Source organism: Thunnus albacares, chromosome 7 (assembly GCF_914725855.1).
Source record: "Thunnus albacares chromosome 7, fThuAlb1.1, whole genome shotgun sequence".
Classification (NCBI taxonomy): Eukaryota; Metazoa; Chordata; class Actinopteri; order Scombriformes; family Scombridae; genus Thunnus; species Thunnus albacares.
In genome coordinates this window covers 16,076,964-16,103,297 of record NC_058112.1, presented here as the reverse complement: position 1 = coordinate 16,103,297, position 26,334 = coordinate 16,076,964, and the positions used below count along the sequence as shown (strand labels likewise).

At 39.0% G+C, this 26,334-nt stretch overlaps 1 protein-coding gene across 10 annotated transcripts in view; it reads right to left on the bottom strand.

The window, feature by feature from the left end:
* Window positions 1-26,334, bottom strand: part of lrrc4.2 (leucine rich repeat containing 4.2) — a 52,189-nt gene that overhangs the window by 13,351 nt on the left and 12,504 nt on the right. For 8 of the 10 annotated variants that reach the window (XM_044356994.1, XM_044356995.1, XM_044357000.1 and 5 more), the window contains exons 2-3: window positions 6,720-6,806; window positions 3,484-3,583 (exon numbers count right to left, since the gene is read on the bottom strand). The gene's annotated coding sequence lies outside the window, so the exon portion shown is untranslated. The remainder of the gene's footprint in view (window positions 1-3,483; window positions 3,584-6,719; window positions 6,807-26,334) is intronic. The other 2 variants (XM_044357004.1, XM_044356997.1) reach the window with 2 other exon arrangements.

Here is a 26,334-nt window from a genome sequence, read left to right as displayed (position 1 = left end):
CACGTTGGTTTCAATGCTTAAAGTAAAGACCGCAAGCCTGAACCCAAAGCTGTTGCTCACCATGCAGAACCAGGGAAATGAATTTATTTGGCATAAAATATTTGACAGTCCTATGTACTCCACTAGAAATATTTGTACTGATTTGAAGAAAGTAAAGTTGGCCCTGTCTTAAAGTATTTCAATGGCCAAAATAAAAAAAAGAAGAAAGACTACTTTTACAAATGAGTCATTGCAAGATTTTGCCAGCCTCTTTTTGTGACAAACGTACACTCAAGCATGCACACAGATACACAACCCACTATGCTGGAGATGTATGAAGGCAGTGTGTTGGATGGACTCCCTCACCTCTCATATGCAAATAACTTTTCTCCATGCAGCTCTGTGATTGGCTTGCTGTTATTAATATTCTGCCAGCGTGTGACTTCGTTAGCCCGGAGTTACTGTGCCAACAGGCAGCATTAAAAAGGGACTTTGTCAATGTTTGATGTCTCGTGAAGTGATGCTGTGTGTGTGTGTGTGTGTGAGAGAGAGAGAGAGAGAGAGAGAGAGAGACAGAGAGAGAGAGTCTGAGTTTTTTTTAAAGGAGATTCAAATTTGGGCAGTGGGAGACACTTTTCCCCGCTGACATCAGATTGAGGAGGACGTGGCTATCAGCTTCTGAATATGATTGTAATAAAATTCTCTGTATGAAAACCCAGTTTGTGTTATCTCTGTGGAGTAGCCAAACACATGGCAGGCTCCATCCTGTCTCTCAAATCACAAGGTTTAAGTATTGGTTTGGCTTATGGACACTGTCAAGGCGTAATCTCAACCTATTGCTTTTCATCCATTTAAGCCTGGGCCACTGCCAAGTATGCCTCCGCTTCTAAACAACAAACATCTTAAGTTGAATCATACAATCTAAACTGAACCATGTATAGGGATGTGATGTGAAGTCTAAACTAGCTGTGACATATTTGCCTTTGGCCAGCCTTCAGTCACCCGTCGTCACACTAAGTCGCTCTGTCACTGCCGTATTTCAACAATGACGGCATGAGCAGTGTGTTCTCAACACAGATCATAGGGTTTGTCATGACAAGTGTACAAGGGCCTCCCTGCTGTGTGTGTATGTAGGTGTGTGTGTGTGTGTGTGTGTGTGTGTGTGAAGATACAGTAAATCCCCCAAACTGGAGCTGGTGACCCTCTGTAATACATTTCCTTTGGCAGAGCAGTTCTGGATATCCCCCCAGGTGCCCCAGGGTTTCGTAGAGAGAAAAGTGTAGGGCAGCATTTTCTAAATTGAAGTCAATACCAATCGGCCATTTATCTACAAGCACCCTGATGCTAAGGGCATCTAAAGGCACATGTGCACAAACACACATACACACGCACACACACACACGACTGAGTTTTCATTCCAGGAGCAGAATAAATGATTTACAGCCAGCAATAATCTTAAAATGAAACTCATTTTCTTAATCCTAACTCATTCAAATACTGCCCATTCTCTGAAAGAATCCTATTGTATGCGGGTTTGTTTGTATCAAGCTCCCAGGGCCAAGTTTCTTAGGAAAGGGATTGTTTCTTAGGAAACAAGAGGATTTAACAATACAGAAACTAATTACTCCTCTTCACCCTTGAATTGCACAGTCTATTGGAAATACAGCAATAAAAGGGCACATTATGCACACAGCATCAGTCAGCTTTCATACATCTTTGTATTCCATACATCCTGAAGATGTTGAGTCATCATGATGGAGCTCTCTCTCTCTCTCTCTCTGTCTCTCTCTCTTTCTCTCTCTCTCTCTCTCTGATTTTAGTAGGTTATATTAGACAGTTTATGATGCAATTGGTTTACCTAGTCTGACTAATCTGGATTTTTGACAACATAATGTCTCCGTATATAACAATACACAATAACATCAGTGATGTGCCGTCTTTGTCTTGAGCAAAGGTTTGTAATGAAATTTTGAAAAATTGACTGATTGAATAGAGCAACTGATTAGGGAGCTCTTGTGTGGTTTTTCAAAAAAAAAAAAAGAAAAAAAAAAGAAAAAAACACAATGTGCTTTGAATTTAATTTACTCCAAAAGGTAAGCACAGATAAGACTGCTTCATGGTTTCCCATTCATAGCAGGTTAAAATGAAAGAATGGATGAATAACTTTAATTACAAAAACATCCTATCTCTCTATCCTATCTGTCTTCATTTTGCTCAAACTCAAACAAAAGTGTTCCAGTTTATGCCTTACACTGAACACTAATAGTATTGCAAAAAGCTAACACTGGTTATTGTTGAGAAGAAGAGGGATTTTAATTACCAATAAAGAGAATACGTTTTGAAATGTACTCATTGTTAATTCGTGTTTGCTTATTTTGCTGCGTAGACGGCAACATTTTTGGGTAACACTTTACAATAAGTTACACAAAATTGTGATGAGTGAGAAACGAATCAGTAACAACCTGATAACTGATGAATTGCTATGTAGCGGATAATGATGAGTTGCAAGAGAACAGACTGGGTGATACTGTATTAATGAATCATTAGGTAATGATTAGTTCATAATTATCTATGAGTTGACATACTGACCACTTTCTTCATGAGTTGTTCCTGATTAACCTTTTTGTGCCCACTCAAGTAAAGTGGTACATCATATTACATTACTAAGTGGGCCCTCATTATTCTTGATTTTCTTACAATTATCCACAGATATTTATGAAATAATCATTATCTAATGATTCATTAGTATTGTAACTCCCATTCTGTTCTCTGGTAACTCATCATTATCTAATATATAGTCCTCAGATCGGAGTTATTGAGGAACTAGTTATTAACGATTCATCAGGTTGGGATTGTTTTCTGTACTATTTTATGAAATGTTACTGATTTTGTTTTTGTTTGGTTTTAAACAAAGGGATTATAAATCACAGAAGGTTTTCAGTCAATTAAATGCCAAAACACACGGAGTCCCATTGTGACCACCCATGGTATAAAAGTGTGCATTTAAGCTGTGAGGTGTTAAAAAAAAAGGAGAAAATTAAAGAAAAAAAAGATCCTTGATTGTTCATAGTGGTTGTCTCATTTACAGCAGTAAATTGGACAAAAACAAGGAAGATGAAAATAAGTAACAGTTCAGCAAGGACGTTGTATTTCTCTTCAAATCTCTCTTAAAAGCTCATCTGATGTTGTTGTCTTGCACCGACACAGAACGAAGGCACAGCTGTCGAGTTCAGTCCAGAGTTGAGGGTGGATGAAGTCATATGTAGCTTTTGTATTTTGGCAACATATTGTGGTGTTATATAACAATTAGCGCCATATTGCGGTGTAAGAGATAGACTGCTCAAATGCAGACTAAAGACTTCCTACCCAGTATATTTGTCACCATAACTCCCTGCAGCAATTTGGTATTTTCTGCATGCATCATTTAAAACATTGTGTACTGTTGTGCGCCTCATTTCATCGTGGCTTCAAAATGTCTACAAATACATGAGTGCAGGTGTTTACCTGTCTTTCTCCCCCAGACGCTGTCGGCTCAATTTCTGCATGATGTTCAACCCAGTGAATAGTAACACAGTTTTCAGTGTCATGTCAGCGTGACTGGAAACTAAAGAAACAAAAAGAAAAAAAAATTGTACTGGTAAAAAATAACTAAAGAAAGCAAAAGAAAAATAACCTTGCCTTATAATAAAACAAACATACCAACAAATTCAGGTAAAGACTAATATAATTTATAATTATATATATAATATATATATATATATATATATATATAATTATATAATTTTTTACTTTTGTCTTCCTCACCACATATAATCCTAGAATAGCCTTTCTAACCATATTGCACTTGCCAGTGTAAATGAACCATTTTGCAAAAGAATGACTATTGACTGTATGCCTGTGTTCTGTAGATTTGCCCCGCATGTTTTCTGCAGAGTGCAGTGACTTTTGTTGTGTAATTTGTCTATGAGCTCCTTCATTATGAACAGCACTCTGCATGTTCTACACTGATCTATATTCAGGGCCTAACCTTGCTCTTTCTGATGGGGATTATGCGCTCTAGAGGCAGGGTAATTTGATATCCATTGATTGAGTCAAGAGCCAATCTGAAATTGAGGAATTGTAGTTATTGCTATTGATTTTAATAACTAGGCTGTTACAGTTCATTCAGTGTGGCTCTAGTCGATACAGAAAGTGAACTGTTCCCTCTTCTGAAAAAGAACAGCACTTGATCCAGTGTTTTGTTTTTTTACATTATTCTGAAATATACCTTGATACAGAACCGCACTTTTCTGTGGTTTACAACAGCGTCCCCTCCTATTGTTCGTTACAGTGTGTCCTGACCCAATAGCCAATGATGAAGATAGTCACAGCAATTACAGGCAATGAAACATTAACACCATTTAAAAAACACTGTATATGAAATTATATATTATGTGCAATATTAATGGATCTGGTGTGAATGTGAGCCATTGTAGTTCCCTGTGCATGCATACTTTATAGTGCCGCACATATTCTGTTTCAGCCCTTTCAATAACCCCACAAAGCCTGTTAATTTACTTTAGTCCATAGAGACCTTCGCTCAAAGTTTCTACTGATCCATATTTAACTAGTTATTGGTTTCAGTCTCCCTTAGGAGGTTGTATTCATTAAAGATTTCACTCTAGAAATACAGACTATAGGTGTCTTATAAAACTTAATTTTAAAAACTGTAAAGTTGATTGTACTTTATCTGTTTAATGTAATGTAACTTTTTACAAAATGTTCTAGGTATACCAAGCCATAAGCCAATGTATTGTTAATGTTATTAATCATCAGCATACTATTTGTGCTCCAGTAGTAGAGGTAGTATTTTATACATTACACAAGACAACAGTCTTGTGTAATGTATATTTCTAATATATGTATTTCCTAGTTTCAGGTGGGAGTCTAAGCCTTAGGCAAGAAACTTTGGATCAACAGTGAGGATCGAGCCTGAATATGTGTTGGAGAAGCCAGTGTTGACTTTGTTTGCACAAACATTTGAAAGGGTGAGATGGGTAGAGAGAAGAACAAGACAGCAGAGCCAAGAGTAAATTATATCTGATTTGAATGGTGAGTAATCATTTGTTTATAATAAACTGGCATGCAGTCACATAATGTTAACATTATACATATGTTACATACACACATCACAAAGATTTAAGTTTCTGCCAAGAAAAAACCTTTCTCGTAGTTTCTATCTACAGTCTGGGTGAATTAAGTCGTGTCTTGTTTTAACACAGTGGTAAATATTTAAATAGTAAGAGAGCAAATTCTGACAAAAGGAGGAGTTTTTAACACAATAATTACAGCTTTTACAACCACCAAAGCCCCTAATTATGCTCCCTCCATTACCATGATGTTTAATGATGACACAAAGGGTGGCTACGAGGTGGCAGTGGTTGGTATTCACGGTGGTAGTAAGCACAGATGATGAAAGCAAGGATTATGATTTATGCAAAGTTCTATATACACATCTCTACTAGAGATATGACAGTAAACAAATACAAATTATTCAATTAAAGTATTTTATTTTTTATTGAGGGATTGAGGATTAACGCAGAAAATGAAGCAGACTAGATGATCTCTAATAACGAGAATACAGATATGAATACACATAACCCTGCTGTGTAGACTATATGTCTAATGTTCAATGTGTGACATTTTTTTCTAACACACCAGTCTTTGACTGTCTTTGAGGCTTGGAAACCAAATGCATGTGTAATGTGAAGATGGTCATTGTTGGCTGCTCTGCACGGAGCAGTGCAAAGCCTGTGGTTGCGCAGTGAGAGGCAATCCATGCTAAGGAGACGAAGCGTGGCTATTGAAGCTCTAAGTGGGAATGAGTGGAAGGCTAATTTGATGGGAGCCACTTTTCTCCCCACCACATTTAAAACCCCATTACACCAGCATAGCCCACAGGTCATTTTGAGATGATTGAACTGCATAGGTCACACACTCATACAAATATATATAGTGTGTATGCTGCAGTTTACCTCAACATGCAGTGCTGAAAAAAAAGGGGTGGTATAGAAATTACTGGTCTAAGTAAATGTGCCATGGCATTATGTTTACTAGACCATGTTACTACTTTGAAAGGTTATAGCACTCACATCGTCTCTCTCTTTGTCTTTTCTCTCTCTCTCTCTCTCTCTCTCTCTCTCTCTCTCATACACACACCTGTCACTGAGGCCCATTAGCACCCCTGCTGAGGTTCTGTTTGGCTTTTAGACTCAGGCACCAAAGATCCCCTGTGAGGAGAGGGACTGGCGCTGTCTCTCGCTGCCCTCCCCTCCTGTAAACACTGAGTGGAACAGCACTCAAATAAAAGCTACTGTAACACAAATACAGTGTAACGCCAGCATGCATGCATACACACACGTTCACACCAAGCAGCTGCTAGCAGCCCTGCAGTGTGGAATCACCTTCACGGGATTAGAACAGGTTGAACTTCAGTGGATTTTCATCCAGAATGCACAGACCGTGTGTTGATCGATTCAACAATATGAGGAGTGGCAGAGGTGTGCGTGCATGAAATAGCTTGCTTGCACATGGGTGTGTTCATGCGCATGCTTGTTGGAAAGTTTATGCTGGTGAATGTGTGTGTGTGTGTGTGTGTGTAGGTCTGCTGTCTTGTCTGTGTGAGATCTCTTGTGTAGGTGTATGTGGAGAGGGAAAATATCAATATGTTACAGGATTTTTTTTTTTTTTTTTTTTCTCACCGCTGTTATCTTTGCTTTCCCACCTCCATTACACCCCCATCAGCCTTGGATGGATTAAATCAGCAATAAAGACCTCCATCCATGTCTCTGTAAAAGACATGAGACACATTAACAGCGCACACACAATAAGCAGTCTTGTATCCAGAGGCGGATTTTACAGCATCTATATTTGTTCTGCCTGCTGTTTTGTTGTGTTGTTGTTGAGAATACACACACATGCATCCATGCGTTTGTGTATGCACAAAAAAAAAGAGCTGAGATGAAGTAGGAAAGACAAGGGAAATGTGTTAGTCACAGCACCTTGGGCAGTACACATTCAGATGCCCGGCAAATGATTAGAAATGGTTTTTATTGACACTGTAAATGCGTTTTACACAGGCAATAGGCTGCCAAGGGGATAAAAGACTCATGCTATCAAAGCCACGTGTGGCAGCCCTCCCACAATGCAGGACTGCATGTGTGTGTGTGCCAGTGTGCGCGTGTGCCTGCGTTTGAGTGTTTTTCATAGCTTTTCTTTTAATTACCCCCCTTGTGAATTAGTTGAGGAATGGGAGACAGGCTATGCAATGTTAAGTATCTTTGGCTGGGAATTATCTGTTTAGTCTGTTCCGTTTGATCTTCAAGAATAAGTCATTAGTTTGCAAGCAATCTGCTCCCTCTCCATCCCTCCCTTTTACTCCCTTTCTCTTCTTTTACTCCTCCCCCTGTGTAGTGTCTTTATTTAGGCAGTTTCATCGGAGCAGGGTGACTCAAATTGCCCAGTTACATAACGAAAAAAGGGTAGATTGTGTTAAGGAGATGTTGTGAAAAGAAGGAAATGGAACGGTGAGGAAATGGTTAAACTGAAAAGATGGAGAGAACAAGTGAAAGACAGAAGCTGTGAATCTTCACTTCCAGCTGATTGGGGAAATGAAGGGGTTCATTGTACAGTACATTGCACATTGTGAGAGGAGGCCGCTTCTTCTAGCTGCAAGGCACGAGCAAAGATTAAAAGTGTGTGTGTGTGTTTGTGTGTGTTTGTGTGTGTGTGTGTGTGTGTGTATATATGTGTGTTTGTGTATGCTTTTGTGTGGTGCTCAGACAGGGTGCAGATAAGAAGATTGTTAACACTGGATGAAGAGCAACCATTAGATGATAATTGGCTGACCAGATGCTCTTCTCACTGCATACAAATTACAGTCTTTAACTTCACCATGCCTCTGGCTTACACCATGCCATTACTGGTTAGTGCATATACAATGGGAGCCTTAACTCACAAGTAAAATCCTATTATTTTTAAAAACCATGCTGCACCCATCTTCTTAGAACACAACAATCTTTGCATTGATGGTTTTCTGTTTGAGAAATAAGGCTGGCGATTTTCTATATTTTTCTTATTCTCAACAAATCTCATGCGCAGAGCAGAACCAACAATGAATTGATCCTTCTTACAAGTATTGTGTGTGTATCCAAACCCTGATATATCATATTCCTCTGTGCCGTAGACCTCTGTTGTTTTCCAAAAACTGTTAGAAACACGTCAATGAGCCACACTGTTGCAGTGAAGGCAATACAGTAGATTTACAAGTACTTAATACTTGTAAGAAGAGTTCATTGTTTGGCTCTGCACATGAGATTTGTTGACAATAAAGAAAATATATAGAAAATTGCCAGTCTTATCCTTTAACTGTGTTATAAGTGTTAAGCATTGATTGTGTGATATATTTGTGATGTATTTGAGAAACAGGGTTTTTTATGCACTATTTAAAGGAGTGTTTTAGTAAGAAATAAATAAATAAATAAAATGAAAGTCTGCCTCCCTCTGTTCCTCTTACTCTGGGCTGTTTGCTTGGTGTTTCAGGGTTACTCAGAGCACTTTCTGAAGTCTTTTTCAGAAAGGGTGCCAAACTGTGTCAATGCCAAGAGAAGCATTAGCGGACCCTGTGCAGTCCCCACCACCCCAAATGGATATTAATAAACCCCTGCTCCATCTAGCATCTACTCTCCAACCAGTTCCACTTCTTCTCCCTATCCATCCCCTCTAATACCCCTCTATCTTGCACTCCATCCTCCTTTTCGTTTTCTGTCTCCAGTCCTTTTCCCCTTAAGTGTCAATAACTCTTGCTTGCCACACACACACACACACACACACACAGGCAGGAGTTGCAGTGTCAGGCTTTCCACGGGGGCTGGTATAGTTATATAGTAGACTCTGTGGGTTTAGTAAAATCCTCATTAGGACTCAGTGTAGGTGTGAGCATCCCTGCTGCTGTCTCACAACAAAGTGCTTACCTCGACAGAATACTCAGAAACACACACACACACAGCTGCACATGGACTAAACAAAGAGGAGAGTCAGACACTGATACAAGCCAGGAAACATTCACATCTATATATATATATATATATATATATATATACATATATATGCACACACAACGTGTGTTGATTGTACTAATGTATGCTCACACCCGTTTCCCATCTCAAACACACACTGGCTAACAAACATTAAGTGTTAGTGCTGCTGTGTGGTGACATTTTAATGGAGGGAGACGTCTCTCCCTAATTAATGTCAGTCAGGATGGCAAAGTATTTTAAAATAACTCTTTGAATAAGGCCTTGTACACTGCAATCACCCTGGTAAAGCAATTATAATATTCAGAGATCAAAATATTAAGCATCATTTTAAATTTAGTGGCTATTTGACCTGGATGCTGCTGGCTGACACAAGTATTCGTGGATTTTTTTAATGTTAGAATATTATATTTAGCAATGAGACCTCTGTCATTCCACTTTAAAAGGCAAAATGAACCTTTTAAATGTTCTTTAGTTGCCATACTGGTTGCCATTTTCCAAAACACAGGATCTGGTATATCTAATCCGGTGCGATTTTAGGAAGAGAAAAGTGTACAGTATGAGTGGTGGTACACAAAAGTAAGTGCAGTGTGTCACTGGCGTTAACCAGTAAGCATCCTCCATCACCATTTATACAATTTAAAACAGATGGTAGAGCAAAGAGAGTTGAGGACAGAGCCAAGTGACATTAAGTTCATCATTCATGATCACTAAAGAGCAAACCCATCTTTTGAAAGAAAGAACACTCCAACTAGCTATTCAAAACTCTGCTCTGCATAACCTTCATGAAAGAACTGTAGAGACTCGCTGTAACAGTATTTAGGTATCAAGTCACAATAATATTTCAGATTATGTAGTAGAAAGTGGTGAATAGGCAAAATGTATCTGACATATTCAATGATGGTTTCCAAAGGCTTTTTCATGCCTCTGCCTCGAGTTAGATCTTTTTTTTTCTGCCCTGCTCAGTGTGCTACTTTGTCACTGCCGGTCCCTGCTGCTTCTGAGATGTGTGAAAGGTCCAGCCATTTACATAATAGTTTAAAGGCTGGATGGCTGTTACAGGAAACGTCAGCCACACTCATATTCAGTTTGGGATTTTTTTGTTAAGCTAGTAAAAAAGGAAGATCAGAATACTTTTTTTTTCTTCTTTTCATTAAAAGCACTCTCTGGAGATCATTTTCATTTCATTTTCAACAGAAATGTCTGTTTGTTCTTTACAAAAGCAACAACTCCAATACAATATTACAAAAATGAAATGGTGTCCTTTTTATTTTTCTTTGATTTGTTTCCTTTTTTCCTAATTTTCACATACTTTCATTACTATTGCATCTGTTTGTCATTTCTGTTGGTTGTTATGTGGTAATTAAAACCATATTCATCATGCCCTTTTTAAAATACTATCAGGGACTAAAACAGCAGTGGGCTCTTAAAGTCAACACAGACTGCAGTACTACTCTGGGACGTTCCACAAACACAGGATCCAGCCTGCAGCGGGAAACTACAATTAGCTCCTATGTAAAACAGGTCTACAGCCTTCACCAGGTAGGGAGCTTCACAAAATGATCATATGTAAATTCTTGCAAAAATAAGTGGCTATATTGGTTTGAAGCACGTCTGACTGCATCTTCCGGATTACGGCTGATAGCTCCACATGAGAGCATCTATCCAACACGTCAGCGGAGTGCTGTGACTAATGATGTCTCCATCTATTCTAGAAAATAGCTGCTGATGTTTAGTTACATTTGACAAGCCAAACATTTACTGTACATTCATGGGCGTAACATATGTGAGGCTGATTGCTCACCATGAGTGATTGTGAAGAACACCTGTGCAGGCCGCGTGTGATGAAAGACACAGACATGTGTGCATGCACGGAGAGAAAATTAGCATGCACTTAAATGCACTTGTGTGAGCTCTGTCCTCTGTATCTCTCTCACACTTTTACACACACATGCACTTACACTTCAAGGGCTGCTCATTTGGCTAACAGACCTCATTACACGGGTGGATGGATCATCGACCCCTTGGTGAAGGAATTAAAGAAATCTCCCTTTTCTTCTTCTCCATCCAGAATGTGTGACATGATGTCCTGGAGTTATTTACCTGCTCTCTCTAGCATGACAGCTAATCTCACCTGCAGTCCCAGGACCTTGCACATGACAGCTAAAATGTCTGTAACAAAAGTAGTTGGACAGAAGAATGTTTTTATGACCCTACTCTGATTTCAGAGAGTAAAATTTGGACTATTTGGCATTGGGACAATCAGCATCCTGATGATAATTGTTCCTGCGAGGAAATGACAATACTGTAAACAATGTGTAGTTAATAAAACATTCGATATTTGCAGTAGCTTAAACTACGATTCCTCCCTTTGAACTGCTCTTAAAGGGACACATCACTAGTTTTACATGTCAAAGTCAATTTACTAATCACAGGTAGTGTTACGTCGTCTATGAAAACAATTGTATAAGGTCTTGTGGCTCTAGCCAAAGCTTTGTCAAGTATCAGAAAATTATTCGAGTGACCTCACTTAAGTAATCTCAGTCTCTTAAGTAGTCACATTTTTAACAGTGTCAGAACTGTATGAAGCTGCTGCTAATGCAAACACAACATCCTACTGCCATTGCATTACATTAACAGTGGTGAACTGGCAAAACACCTGTTGTACACTGAGTCCTAATAAGGTATATTTAAGGTATACTGACAAAGTAGCTGCTCAAGGAGTGTTTGCAAGTATTACTGTAAACCGCCCTCGATGTTACCACAGTAACCAAAGGTGTCACCAAATCAACCTGACTGAAATCTTACAAGAGTACTCCAATGACTTAGTATTGCATTCCCATAACATCGATCAGCCCGTCCTCACAAGAAAAACCACAGTATAGGTCTAAAATTCAGGCTGGTAAAAATGACCTATAGTTATGTTTATGCCATCTAGCAGCTGTAGTAATTATGACGCAGGGAAGTGACGCAGTTTAGATGATGTCAATATAAGGTGACTTGATGATTTTTGCTTTGTTAGGAGGAGGCAGGTTGGGTGGATGGCTTAGTGGAATTTGCTGCGGGAGACCACTGTTCATTTCCTGTTTCGCAAGTCGGGACATGTTTTTAGTTGCGTTGTAGCGTTTACTGTTGCCATGACAACGAAGGTTGCGTAACTTTAAGGATGTATAAACCACGTTTCAAGTGATCATTTTTAAACCCAAACCATGATCTTTCCCTGACCTGAACCAAATGGTTTTGGTGCCTAAACCTAACCAGCATTTAAACCAACAACGTTTAAAAGTGTGAAATTGCTAATAATATACAATTTATTTACCACTTATAACATGAATAGCTAAGATGTTGTATTCCATAAATCATCATCAAAATGTAATTAAATTATTAATATATTAAAATTGTCTTGTTCCCACTATATATATATATATATATATATATATATATATATATATATGTGTGTGTGTGTGTGTGTATATATATATATACACACATATATATATATTGATTGATGTGCGTGTGTGTGTGTGTGTGTGTGTGTGTGTGTGTGTGTGTGTGTGTGTGTGTGTGTGTGTGTGTGTGTAGTTATATATAATATATTTGTATTTCCATATTGGAAGGAATGTGACAGCGATTAATTTCCCCATCAGATTTGGTCGTGATATATACAGCTGGTTAACCAGCAGCCTGTTCAGTGTTCCTCACAGCCTGACAGGGAGGGGCGGTCTACTTTCAGTACATCACAGCCTGTTGTGCACAGAGATGAAACACGATGCGCACCTGGTGCAGCAGTAGAGATTTATTTAGATCAATTTCACAGATCTACACATTGACCAATTTTTTGTTTTGTTACAGACGTGCTGCATGATAGTGGTGCAACAGGTATGCAGGCTGTATTCAGGACTCACAGTCAGGCTCCAAATGGTTGTGCCAGTTACATGTTTATCAGTCAAATCTGCCTTTTCTGTCTTCTACTTCTGAAACTATTGTTTTTCTACACTTTTACCATCACAACCCTCTTTGCAATGAGTGACAGCTCTCTCCACTGTTGCATTAATCCAACAGAGCTTTTCTTATATAGAGAAATGGTGGCATAGTAGTATGCTAATTACCAATAGCGGGCACAGGCCTGTCAATTTAGAATGATTCTGATTCACTAACATGCACACGGTGGAATGAACAAAATTGGCCGGTGCGCACATGTCATGAATCTAACGGTAATTTTGCATGCACACTTATTTTGCGCAAAGTAAGAACATTTCTACACAAATATTAGTGAATGAGGCCCATTGTCTTTTTTATTCCATGCATTCCTTGTCAAAACCTACCGCCTACATTACCCACAATGCAACTCAACTTAATTCATTTAAGCAAGGATGGGGAGCTACAGAGGTCTGGTTACCTCACTTCTTTCTAACTCCAAACACACAGACTTTCTTTCATTTTCAGGCTTGAAGTCTGCAGCCCCAACCGACAATGCCTCGAATGACATCACCTGAGGCAATTTATCACACTTTGCGCACTGCTCCATCTGGAGCCTTTATACAACTTTTTTTCCACATATGAAGTAGTACTCCCCAAGACCTGTAAATAGACTTTGATGTTTAAGTTCCCCTTTAAGGATTACAACTTGACAACATCTTGACAGTCAGATCTTGGCCTCTGCATCTATTCTGATCGTTCTATTTTAAAATCTGTCTTACATATCCCCCAGCTTTTTGGAGATGCAACACTAAATAACTGGAAAGCCTCTTTAATTTTATCTTCCGACATAAATATTAACAAAATGGATTTTTTTTCTCCACTGTAATTTTCCATTTTAGATGGAATGGAAATTCCAAGAGGAAATGGAAATTGATAAATTTAAATAAAACTCATATGACATATGTGTCACTTCTAATATACTGTATTTCATTACAAAAGAAAAACAAGTATTTCCTCCATATTCTATCTGGCTTCAGCTTAGAAAAAGTATAAACATGTTACCACCATCCCTCGTACTCACACAAACTCCCTCTCTAGTGATGTAGAAGGCTGTGTGTACAATGTGGTGAAATGTGTTTGCTGGCCATCACATCTAATAACTGCTCAGAGCCCCTTCCCACTAAATCAGCTTAGAGCATGTATGGTTTATATATACACACGCACATCAACACACACCTGAACCCTGTATGCACACATGTGATATCTTGGGCTAATTTCATCTCACATCTCAATAGGCCACTATAGATATTATTTATATTTGGCTATCCAATTCTGATGACAGTGTTACTTCTATTTATTCTAATTGTAAGGCAATCAGAGGTTCCAGATGTGTCCTGAAGACTGGGGGCCTGTTATGCAATCTGTGGCCGCAGCCATGGAGACTCAAATTATCATGACAACACTAATTAACATGATGACAACCAGTTAAATCCCCACCACAGCTGGGCTCTGGTCAACATGGTAACACATCACAGCCAAGTGTTCTTGACATCCTTTCCAGAACATTGGGCAGAGTGTCCCACACAAATGCTCTGTCTCACACATCCACACGCATACACTGCACACACTTTACACACACATGAATACAGATATAGACTGTGGACACTCACAATTACAGGCCTTGGGAGGTGTATATGTGTGACTGGATTTTGGAGCAGCTTGAAGCCATGTCTCATCATTTGTGACCTCCCAGCTGCAGGCCAGTGGAGGAAAAAAAAAAACTATTAAACCAATGAAGCCTGGTGAGGCGAGTGTGTTTTTGTGTGTGTGTCTGTGTGACTGTGTGTATATATTACAGCTGCACATGTGACAATCAAATGCCTTGAGGGAGAAAAAACATCCAGCTAGATTGGGCCTTATTACTTACGGTCCCTCCCTTTAGTCATCCTATCAGCTTCCTTCCTTCATTGAGAAATCTCCAAGACTTTGAGGTCACTTTTGATCACTACTATCCCTCATCTCTCCTTCTTTCCCTTTGACTTCTGCTCATATATTGCATCCCTCAACCTCCCACCCTGAAGCCCCCATCTCCACTAAAGATGTCAGACAATGGTTTCACACTGATCAAATGAGACATTGTGTCAGTTCCATCACAGGCCACAGGGAACAGTAGGAGCAAGTGAAATTGTTTGTGTGTGTATGAGAGAGAAAGAGAGAGAGCGAGAGCATGCGCGTGCATGTGCGGTAATATGTCTGAGTGTGTGTGTGTGTGTGCGTATAAAACTGAAAAGGTCCAGATGTGTGTGCATGTGTGTCTGTCTGTGAGGTTGTGACGTCAAGCTATCGCTTGAAAGAGCATGCAGGGGGAAAGTGAAGAGGGGAATAAAGGATGTGGTGGGAGAAGGATGTGAGGTTCATCAAGCAGAATGAAAACTGTCTATGCCACAGAATAACTGTTATGGCATACAGTATATGATTCACATACTGTCTCTCTTTGTCTTGATTTGATATTCTGTATCTTTCCTCCAAAAAATACCTTCTTTTTCTCCTTTTTCCATCTAAAATTATAAGCAATCTCGTCTGGATCTTTTTTGCTATTTATCATATTTTGATATCTATCATGAGAGACTACTGCACCATTAAGGAGCTTGAGGAGTCACATGTGTCCTTTAATCAATGTAGCAGTTATAATATATTATAACATATTCTGTATTATTCCTCCAGTAATTTATGATCATTTCCACCACTGATCATACTGTATGATAACTTGCATGTAAGTTTTTTCCCCACCTACTGCTCCTATTGAATCCCCAGGAGGAGAGTTCTCTATTTCTTCCATTTTCCTTATGTGCTATTTTTCTCTCTTCTTAGAGAGCCTGTGCTGGATCAGTAACTACTACTGACGTGGGACTGTGAAGTCCACTGAGACTTTGTATGTGATATACAAATAAACCTGACTTGACTTAATTTTTGCATGAGCCGTGAACTGGATTGCAAAGATAAAGGCAAATATATGCAACTACCTTGTCACAATACATTCATTTTTAACTACACTAGTTTGATGTTAGACTGCTACCTATTTGTAGCCATGCCTCCTTCACTTAAGCTTTTCAAGGTTGGAAAATGCACTTTTTTTTATAATGCCCTTGTTTACAGGACTTGGTAGATCAGGCTGCACAATTTCCATCTCTGTTTCACATCATATCTTGTAGTTATTAACAATCTGCTTTTCAAATCCTGTTTACAATGTTCCTTCTTTGACCATTGCAAGCTAAGGTTGGCTTTACACTAGAATATTTTTGAATAGATTTAGAGTTTTGGATAAACAAAAGTCTGTGAACCATTTTATGAATATAGCTTTGTCAGAGCTTGGAGCATAAAACATACAGAAAGAAAGTGACCAAGTGACCATCCTTGATACACAGAACGGCCAACTGAAGAAAAGCCACATACCGCAAACTGCATATTGCCATTCAAGTCATAAAAGCTGGAAAATCAGCTTCCTCTGTATAAAATTAAAAAGCATGTTTACCCTGCAAATAGATCTGCTAAACTCTGGAGAATGAAATGAATAAACATTCATTGTTGGTTATTAATGGGCAAGGCCCAATATGTAATATTGTGAGTTAAATGACTTCCCCCATTTGATTTTGCTCTCTATTGAATGCTTAGACAAACGCCTTGTCTTAACATCACAACCTGTGCCAAATGAGTCTATTATTCAGTGTGGCCATGCTTCATTAATGAATTGAACAGACAAATGAAAGCGACTGAAGACAACAGACACAAATGGGGACAAAGGATGAAAAAGAAGAAGAGAATACATGTAATTGTAATTCATATTTTCTGTCACATCCTCTTTGTTTTTGTGATGACCTAAAATTTCAAGAAAAGAAGAAATCTCAATGTTTTAAACTGTCTAAAATTCAAACGGCATCATTAAATTTCATTTAATAGTTCTATTATATATTATAATAAATCTAATCTTTCACTGATTCTAAGTGAGACTGAGCAATTCAATTTACTATGTTGGAATTCACAGTAATTCATGACATACCCGGGATGTTATGATGGAAAAAAGGGAATCTGCTGTTACTACTGTTGTCTGACGCCTTTTTCAAATGTAACCCAGTTCCAAATTCATTTGCATGACACATATTATTTGGCACAGCTTCTTGGGCCCTTCTTACTGCATGTGATAATTGTTTACATTCTTTCTAAATACACGCCTAAATGAATAGCTCTTCAATTACTCTGTCTTTCACACCTTTAATAGACCGCGATCCACACAATTCTATGAGATCTTTCATCCTGTGCGCACAGTAATAGTTATTATTGATTTTATAATTATACTCTCTCTACACAATTAATGTTATTTCAATGCGTTGCAAACCTTTATAATGGCAAATACAAACCCAGGCATTTAACCTACACTTCCCCTTTCTTGAGTGCACATTCAGTGATTTTTAATATTGCAGAGCAGTGACAATACTCTCCATTTGCTTCAGCCACTTTGACTCTTTTAACAGCACTCTTTTCATGTGAACTTGCCCCTATTTCCAAACATTTTCCGGCTGCCTGGGAGAGTTTTGACTTGTGTTAAAATGTAATATATAAAATGTAAGAGTGCATTAAGTCCAACATCATGTAGCTCCATTCAGTATACTCAGCTTTCAGCTCACTATTTGGTTCTTCATACTGTCATTCCCTTTAAAATACAGTCCATCAGTTTTCAAACTTAGACACAACAATACACACATACATGCAGCCTCAGCCTTTTCCTCTGGGTATTGCTGATGTGACAGAGAAAACCTGGTCTGATGTAGCAGGGTAAGGATTACAATTGCAAGCTTTTACATATGCACACACACACACACACACACACATACACACACACACACACAACACATGCCTTGAGCAGATGGATAAAGTAGGGAGGATGTGACCAGAGGAATGATGCATGACAGGGACAGCTGTGCTAAGCTCACTTCATTCAAGATATACAAGCTCAGTCACCGTACACAGGCAGCGGGGCAAAGTGTCAAAGCAAGACACAAGTGCAAACACAACGGATGCCTGTTATGCAGACATTCAGAGGGGGAAGAAAAAAAACATATTGCATATTTCAGAGGAACAAATAGAGAGGCATTGCAAATGGAGGAGTCAAAAAAAGTATATTTTTTCAATATAACTTAACAGAGAAAGAGTTTCATTTAGACAATCATAAAACAGACCAAATATTATGTGGTGTTGTCAAACTCTCATTGTAACTGAAGCAACTAAATAATAAAACACAGCTTTGCAAAGTGTGGATGCAGTGGATGAAAATGCATTTGAACTGAGATGTCTGACTCGACAAATCATCTCTTTTGTTCTTCTTTGTCTAAACATAAAGGCTCAAAACAACAAAGCGGAAGTGACCCTGCATTCAAAACCGTTTGAAGCCTTAATTGAGTTTGCTGAACACCTCTGATGCTCATAATTCTCGTCCATTTATTTTTTTCACACAGCAGATATGCACTGAAAGACACAGTGGACTTAGGGTAAGAAAACAATAGTACTTGTGCTCTGTGATTGCAGTTTTCAATCATTTGTCATCTGTGCCCATCTGTTCAATTAACAGAAACATAGACACTCAAGGCAATGATATCATTAAGTTAATTTATTTTTGATAAATGTAAAACTATTGCACCTCATGTGAAACTGGTCATATGTTTTATAAAATTAAAGTCATTGTATATTAGGTTCTATTAATTACATGTAAATAATGGGAAGGGAAGCTGCTTATAATCTATTTATCCTCATACTAACTAGCTACCTGATGGTAATTCAATTTTAATTTCAGTTTGTTCATTACATAACCCACCTTGCCACCAGCAAGAGAGAAACTAAGAGTTCTGCAACATGTAAAACACAGTGCATTTTGATTCATTTCTAGTCAGATCAAATGAAAAAAAGAATGCAAACATATTGAATTGTTGACTCACTCAAATATACAGGACATTTTATGTACTGATTCTGATTACATTGTGAGATTCATATCAAAACAGTCTAAGTGGAGATTCACAGCTGAAATAAATACACAGAAACACAGACTTGAGGAGGGCCAGTGAAACATCCCTCTTGTCTTAATATTTCATACATTACAGCAGAGGAACAGAAGAGCCCTCCATTTTTAATGACCTAAGGGGGGGGTGTTACTACCAAACCTTGAGTGGGTATAGTAAAAACAAAGTTTTGCATTTCATGACTATTTATGTTGTTGTCTTTGTGTCGATTTAGAATATTGTGTATATTTTAAGGAACGAGGGAGGAGAAAAGACGCAATAAGAAAGAGAAAAACAGAGAGATCCTGAAAGTGATGTTTTGAGTTATTTGTGCTTTTGTCACTTCAGAGTAACAAACCATCAAGGCCTGTCAGACATCTGTCAGTGGCCACAAAATGCTTTTAAAATTAGTTTGTGGACAAAATATCTTATGTAATACAATTTCGCCTAAGTCTAAGCTACTGTGAGACAGGTATTAGAGACTACAAAGATGGTCTGATGATGTACTGGCTGATGAGATTTGTCTGATTTTTCTTTTCTTTTTGGAAGCATTGAAGGATTTATAAATACATATCAATTTCAGCTGAGGTTGTCCATGGACAATGTTTTACAGTCTAAAAAAATAATACTATTATTTTGCTATCTGGTGTTTTTCCGATGGGTTATTCTTGGTTTATTTAGGATGCTGCGGTGTGTATAAAAGTAAACAATGTTTACAAATCAATACCTAAAAAAGCCTAATATGTTGTCATGTCAGGAACAAAGCCCCTTCCCTGTGGAACCTGAAGAGCAATAGAGGACCATTCAGTGTGCGTTGTCATCATCCAGAGCTATTGAGCTGAACCTAGGAGTCAATACAGGACAAATGGCTTCCATTGTGTTTCAATGGTTCCCAAAAGAATAAGGAAACAATCCACTTGCAGATGATTGCTGTGTCTTCATGTTCCAGCGTGAAGCAAATGCAGACAATTTTTTGGAACCAGCAGTCCACAATACACAGTGTAAAGTCTTTCAGCATCAAGGCTGATAGCAAAGGGTGATACATTTTAAAGGAACAAAAGATGCCACAGGGAAAAAAAATGAGATGGCTGTGGCTAAGTACCTTTTCATCCTAGACAACCATTAAATAGTGTCTTACCACAACATAAGTTTTCTACTGTAGCTGATGTTGTCAACTTCAATAACAAAGAGACAAAAACAGGAAATGTGGTGGTAAGCAGCAGTTTGTACAGAGAATTTTAAATAAATGTTGAGTGATTAAATTTCCATTATGCATCATACAGTAAAACTTAGATTGTAGACTTTGTTATACACCATCAATATCACATCGCATGTGTGTGTGTGTGTGTTTTGATAATTGCCATTGATGACATTTGTTTGAAGGATGTGTACCTGTTTAGATGCTACAATAATACTGAGACACTCCAGTGTTTGCTGGCTTAATGATTCATTCATCATTCAGCTCTAAAGAAAAAAACAGACCACTGTTAACATCATCCTCTTGCTCCTCTGTTTACTCCTCCTGTATTCTATTGTTTGTCCTTCACTGGCAGACCTGCTCATGTCTTAACTTATTCTCAAGGTCAAAAAAGAAAATTCATATGGCAAACTGATACTGATGAATTAACCATTATTAATATGGAGTACAGGGACAGAGGGTTGATAGTTTGTAGCTAAACATCAAGTCAATTACTGAGTGAAAACACATCACAAACACTGTTTAAATGTAAAAACCCGCTGCCAAACATCACATTAAGGATGACATTAAAAACTACTTTACATAGCACAGAGGAGGAGATGACGCACAGCTGGGGGACTGTAACTGGCAAACCAGCAGCACGCAAGATTCTGCTACTCCACATAACCTATGCATGGCATTAGCATAACAAGCTAAGGGTTAATTATGAATGAAATAAAGCAAACTCTTGCTATAGGGGAATTTCTCAAAACCTAAAATGATTCTAGTAAGTCCAACAACCTCTCAGCCAAAGGGGTGTTACTGTCTAACTTGGGAAACTCAGCTACTGATGAAACAGACACACACACAAAAAAACACACTAAACTGAAATGAATATGTTGTATACTTGACACCTGGAAATTCAGACAGTCACAAGTTTTATAACTGGGGATTTTTGTTTGGGAACAACTACTTGACAATAGGCAGTTTTCACAGAAGATATTTTTGTCTTTAGGAAAAGCACGTGTTACAACAGCTCCACCGTATTTAAGTGTCCCAGTAAGCCATGATAGTGTCACAGTGAGCCACCATGCACATTACCAGGACCCTGAAACCAAACCAGCCATCAGTAATTTTATTATCTACACTTGTGCTTTTTAGCGACATGTCAGAATGTCTTCCAAAAAATGGCCTATTAAATCAGCTCAGTACAGCAATGACAAATGTGATTAACTTGACCCACGAAACTGAAATGACCCATGATGTAAAATCAACCATCATGCAATTGCTTGGCCTATTGCTCACTTCAGATTTATTTAATAACAAAATTTGGTATATGGTTTTAGAGAACGTTATCAAAACAGCCACCATTCTTCAATTATCTGATGCACAGACTACTTGAAATGATGTCTTTCTCAAGTGAATGCCCGTGTAAGGATATAGTGAGCATAGCAAAAACTGTGAGGTGGCTTTGCCTTGCTAACACTAGGAAGGAACGATATACACAACACACTCTGCACCGGATCCAGTGATACAAAATTGCCTGCAAAAAAGTAAAACAACCACCAGGAAGCAATTTGACTGGGAGATGGTGGGGATTCGGCCCTCCCCTCCCCATTGGGTCTCTTTTCATGCCTCTAGCAATTTATTTTCATCTCCAGTGAGAACAAAAATTATCCCACTAATAGATTCATGCTTAGGTTGAACCTTTGGCTGAAACCATAGCTTAGCTTTTAAAATAAGGATGAAACCACAATAATACCCAAAGGAGCCAAAGGGCCAGCTCTGATTTTCCAATCGTTCAGTTCTGAACAGAAAGTGAATTTTTATCAGTCATTCTTGCCTTCTCATGCATGCTGCACAGTTAAGTCCCCAGACTAGTTTGATATTAAATTGGGGATGCACACTTAACATATCTACCTTGACTGATTCATGATAAATAATAATAATCAATATTTGAACCAATTAATGATGCTGTGTAGTTCAATAATATTATAGTCATTTGGTCACTGATGCCTTTCCAAAATTAATAATAAAAAGAATCTTCTGATGTCAAACATGTTTAACATGGTCAAAGGTCCATAACTTGAGGTGAATGTATGTAAAATGCTTTCTGCAACTCAAAAGCCAGGGCTTCAGCCTGCTTTGAACTCTTTGTTTACAATGTTACATCTACTTCCTCCTAATGAGGACATCGGATCGTTTGCGCATGCCCACAAACGGCTGTCTGTTCCATAGCCTTTGTTGCTAAGGTTGTTCCGCGGTTTGCTCGGGTTGTCCACTCGCATATTTCAGATCAGATTTGGGCTCGAACATGTACTGATGTGTGCCGAGGGGCAACTTCCAGAATCTGGCCAATTAGAACAGAGTGGGATCATCAGGACTGAGGCCTAAAAAGGCCTGTTTCAGGCAGAGGCTGAACTGAGGGGCTGCATAAAGGGTCAGTATAAGATAACTAGGGGGTATTTTTAACTTATATGAAGATCTACCAGTAGAGCCACAGAATATAAATATAGACCTGGAAATGTGCATGATACGTCTCCTTTGAAAGCTCAAGCGTGGGGAATATTGTTCTAAGGTCACTAGCCAAAGCGTTTTTAGACTACCAAAACAGCAAACTTGAGGGAAAAAAACAACAGCACAAACAAATAGGGAAAAGTAAACTGCTCAGTTTATTATACTTATTATATGATTTAAATATAAAACTTACACCGATCAATACTAACTCATCTCATTAATATCTAGCCACTGCCAGATGTGAGATGCTAAAACCAGTGGTGGGAGAAAGGCCAGCTGTGGGTGTCAGTCTATGTAAGTGCAAGTTTCCAGGTCATTACAGAAATATCTCTTTATCGTCCATTCCCTGTAACACTGTCAGACCTCCTCTTGCTCCACGATGAGTGAGATCCTCCTCCGTCTGTTAATGAATGTAAAAAAAATGTGTAAGCTGTTTGGTAGAAGGTCCTTGTCTCTCTCCGTGTCTTTCTTCCACCATCCTCTCATCTTGGGCCATTTACCCTCCCCCCCTCTCCACTTCTTGTAGCCTTGGGCTAAAGTGTGAGCATTGCAGTGATTTAGAGGCACACATAAAACTCTGTCATGCGCAGACAGCCCAAGACAGACACAGAAAGACAGAGACAGTGGCAGAGGAGTGCTTGTGTAAGTAAGAAATTGAAAGTGTGGTTGGATGTGTGTGTGTGTGTGTCTGTTTGTGTGTGGTGCCCATACATTATCACAGATCCTTTAACCACCAACAGAGCCTCATTTCCATTTCATTTCAACGTGTCAATCTGCTCAACCAAAGAATCCCCATCATTATCACCATCTGAACTGGAAAAAAAAAAAAAAAAAAAAATCAATTTCCTGAATGCCATCTACATGACTTTATGAAATCATAGCAGGGGGAGAGCTCTTTTTACAGCTCTGCCACATTCCAACACAGCGACCAGTTAGCTTCACACTCACTTCCCCACGGGAGACATCAAGGAGAGGAGGGAAAGCAAGAAACAGGGGAGAGAAGCATGTATGTAGCTGTGCTGTAAATGGAATGGGAGAGGCTGATTACTTGTCATGGGCGAGAGGCTTGCAGGATGGGGTCAAATGTGTGGTACAGAAATGGAGAAGGGAAGGCATGCTGAAAGAGTGGTGAAGCAAGCAGAAAAAGGTGATGGAGGTAGAGATATGGCAGTGTGGGACGCGGAGAAACAGCAAAGACAGCGGGAGAGGGACGGGACTGGAGAGAGAGGACGGGGAGGATTTTCAGTGTAAGCCAGTAGTTGGTCTAAAAATAGTCTTGATGATATACGTCTGAGAGCATTCAAATGAGTGTATGTGTGTGTGCGTGTAAATGTGTGTGTGTGTGTGTGTGTGCAAGAGGGAGAGTGAGTGAATGACTGTGCCTAACGGTAGACAGAGTGAATTTATTACATTTTATTTACAAAAGTGCAGATTCTCAAGTCCCTCAGATAAATGATCCCAGGCCTGAGGGGAGTGACTGAGTGAGTGGAAATAAAGGACATGTTGTTGGATCTTGTACAGAAGCCAGTCTTTTTTTTTTTCATTCTCTGGTACTCGGTCAGTTTGTGCAACTGTCACTGTGGTCATATTGAAATCAGCTATTATGCATGCTTCCCATCTTCCATATGTTTGTGTTCGTGCGTCGGCCTCCTCATTTTATGTGTGTGTTGCCTATCACAGCAGCATCTCTCATCGCACACTCTCAGCAGAATAAGTAAACGAGCAGGGTGACATGCAGAGCAGCTATCTTCGCTGACAGCCTGGGTGTGTGAGTGACATGATAAGGGTTTTCTCAGGTGGCACTCTAAATACAGGTTACACACATTATAGACCGAGGAGGATGATAGAAGTGGAAAGAGTGAAAAGGAAATCAGGGGGCAGCAGGTCTAGAGAAAAAGAGAGCTGAGTATGGAGAGGATTGGAGAGGGACATCACAGAGAGCTGTGATGTCTCTGTCAGTCATTATTTCAAAAGTTACCGCAGGTAAAATAGACAGTTTTTACTCTCAACAATGATATGGTATTTGTTTGGTGAAATAATTGACATATCCAGTAACTAATTGTCTTTTTCTTCCAGCAGAAGTGTATTTTAAATTTCCAAATGTGATTATCTCATTTTGCAACAAAACTATTTAAACATTCAACTCTCATATTCAAATGAGGGCAAATGACTAAATATTTGTCTTTAATAGACTCCATAATCATGGTGTCCATAATGCCTGAAAGGCAGCAAATAAGAAAAAGAGAAAATTAGTCTTGTAGAGAGAGATAGACAAATAAGTTCTGTCACACAGAATGACAACAATGTAGCGACGGAACAATTTTCACTCACAGAGCAAACTGAAAAATGGTGTTTAGTGGTGAGTTTGTGTATGTGTGTGTGTGTGTTTGGGACACAGCCTGCAGTCGAGGTCAGAGTTGTATGTTGGTGCTATAGTAAGCAGACAGGACACACGTGTCCTATCCTCCGCCAACACTCATTAACACTGCGTGGCCCTTTGGACGGCAGTGTTTAGCATTCTATAATGAGTTTCCCTCCGGAGCAGAAGGCTTGAATGTCACTCACAGTCAACTGCAGTTTGAGTTGGGAGGTGGTGATGTGTGTGGGTGGAACAGTGGGCACCATGTTTGTGTCTGGTTTCTGATGAGTGAAGACAAAGTAAACAGACACTAGACGCCGCTTATGAAAATTAGTGCAGGCGAACAGAGAAGAGAAGGCAGAAAGAGAGCATTTATAGAGTATTACGGCTATGTGTTTGGGGACATGTTCTCAGCATGCTCTCTGGACTGATCAAATGCCAGAATAAATGCCACAGACAGTGTGTGTTTTCTCTGGGCATGGCCTTTTAGGCTAGACAGAGTCTATTATTCAATTAAGAACCATAGAATGCACTGGCCTTAAATAAAACCCTAAATTGGATCCCTGTTTGCAAGCCATGCATAGCACAATGAGAGCGAGTGATATTTTTATTGTGTAACCTTAAGCTGATGAGGTTGTACAACACAGCAACCCTGTTTTGACATTTTAACAATGCTAATGTAAACACATGGGGTGTGAAACATGTTTGAAAGCCAGTGTGAATATGTAAATGTAAAATAAGTTTTTGAATGGCCTTGCATTTTGATTTACTGGCATAATACCCCAATGATTTGCTGTAGTGTTATTCATAGCAGCTCTTGTTTTTAAAGACAACATAGAACAGCTTTATTTCCTTAAAGTAACAATCCCGAAGATCTTTCATCTCCTTTTCGTTCTCTTTGGCAGCACCTATGGTGATAAGCAGTAATTGCAGGATTGTTTGCGGACCTCACATCTCAGAGATCCAAACAGTGTCGCCTGTGTGATGTCAAGTCATTTGGCACCTGGGAGGCAACGCTAGCAGAGACCAGAAAAAACAGTACGCCACTTCACACACAAGTGAGTTGAAGAGCGACTGTGTTGTGTTAGCTGTCCTCTCTGGCAGACCAACCACCAGTGGGTAATGGAAAACTAACTGTGCACCGCTACTGATTTTTCCTGGGAATGTCATCACCAACACCCAGTTTGTATTACTGCAAATGGAAGGGCTTTCATCAGTGGGCCATATGCTCAATCACTATTGTGTAACCTAATTCGGCGA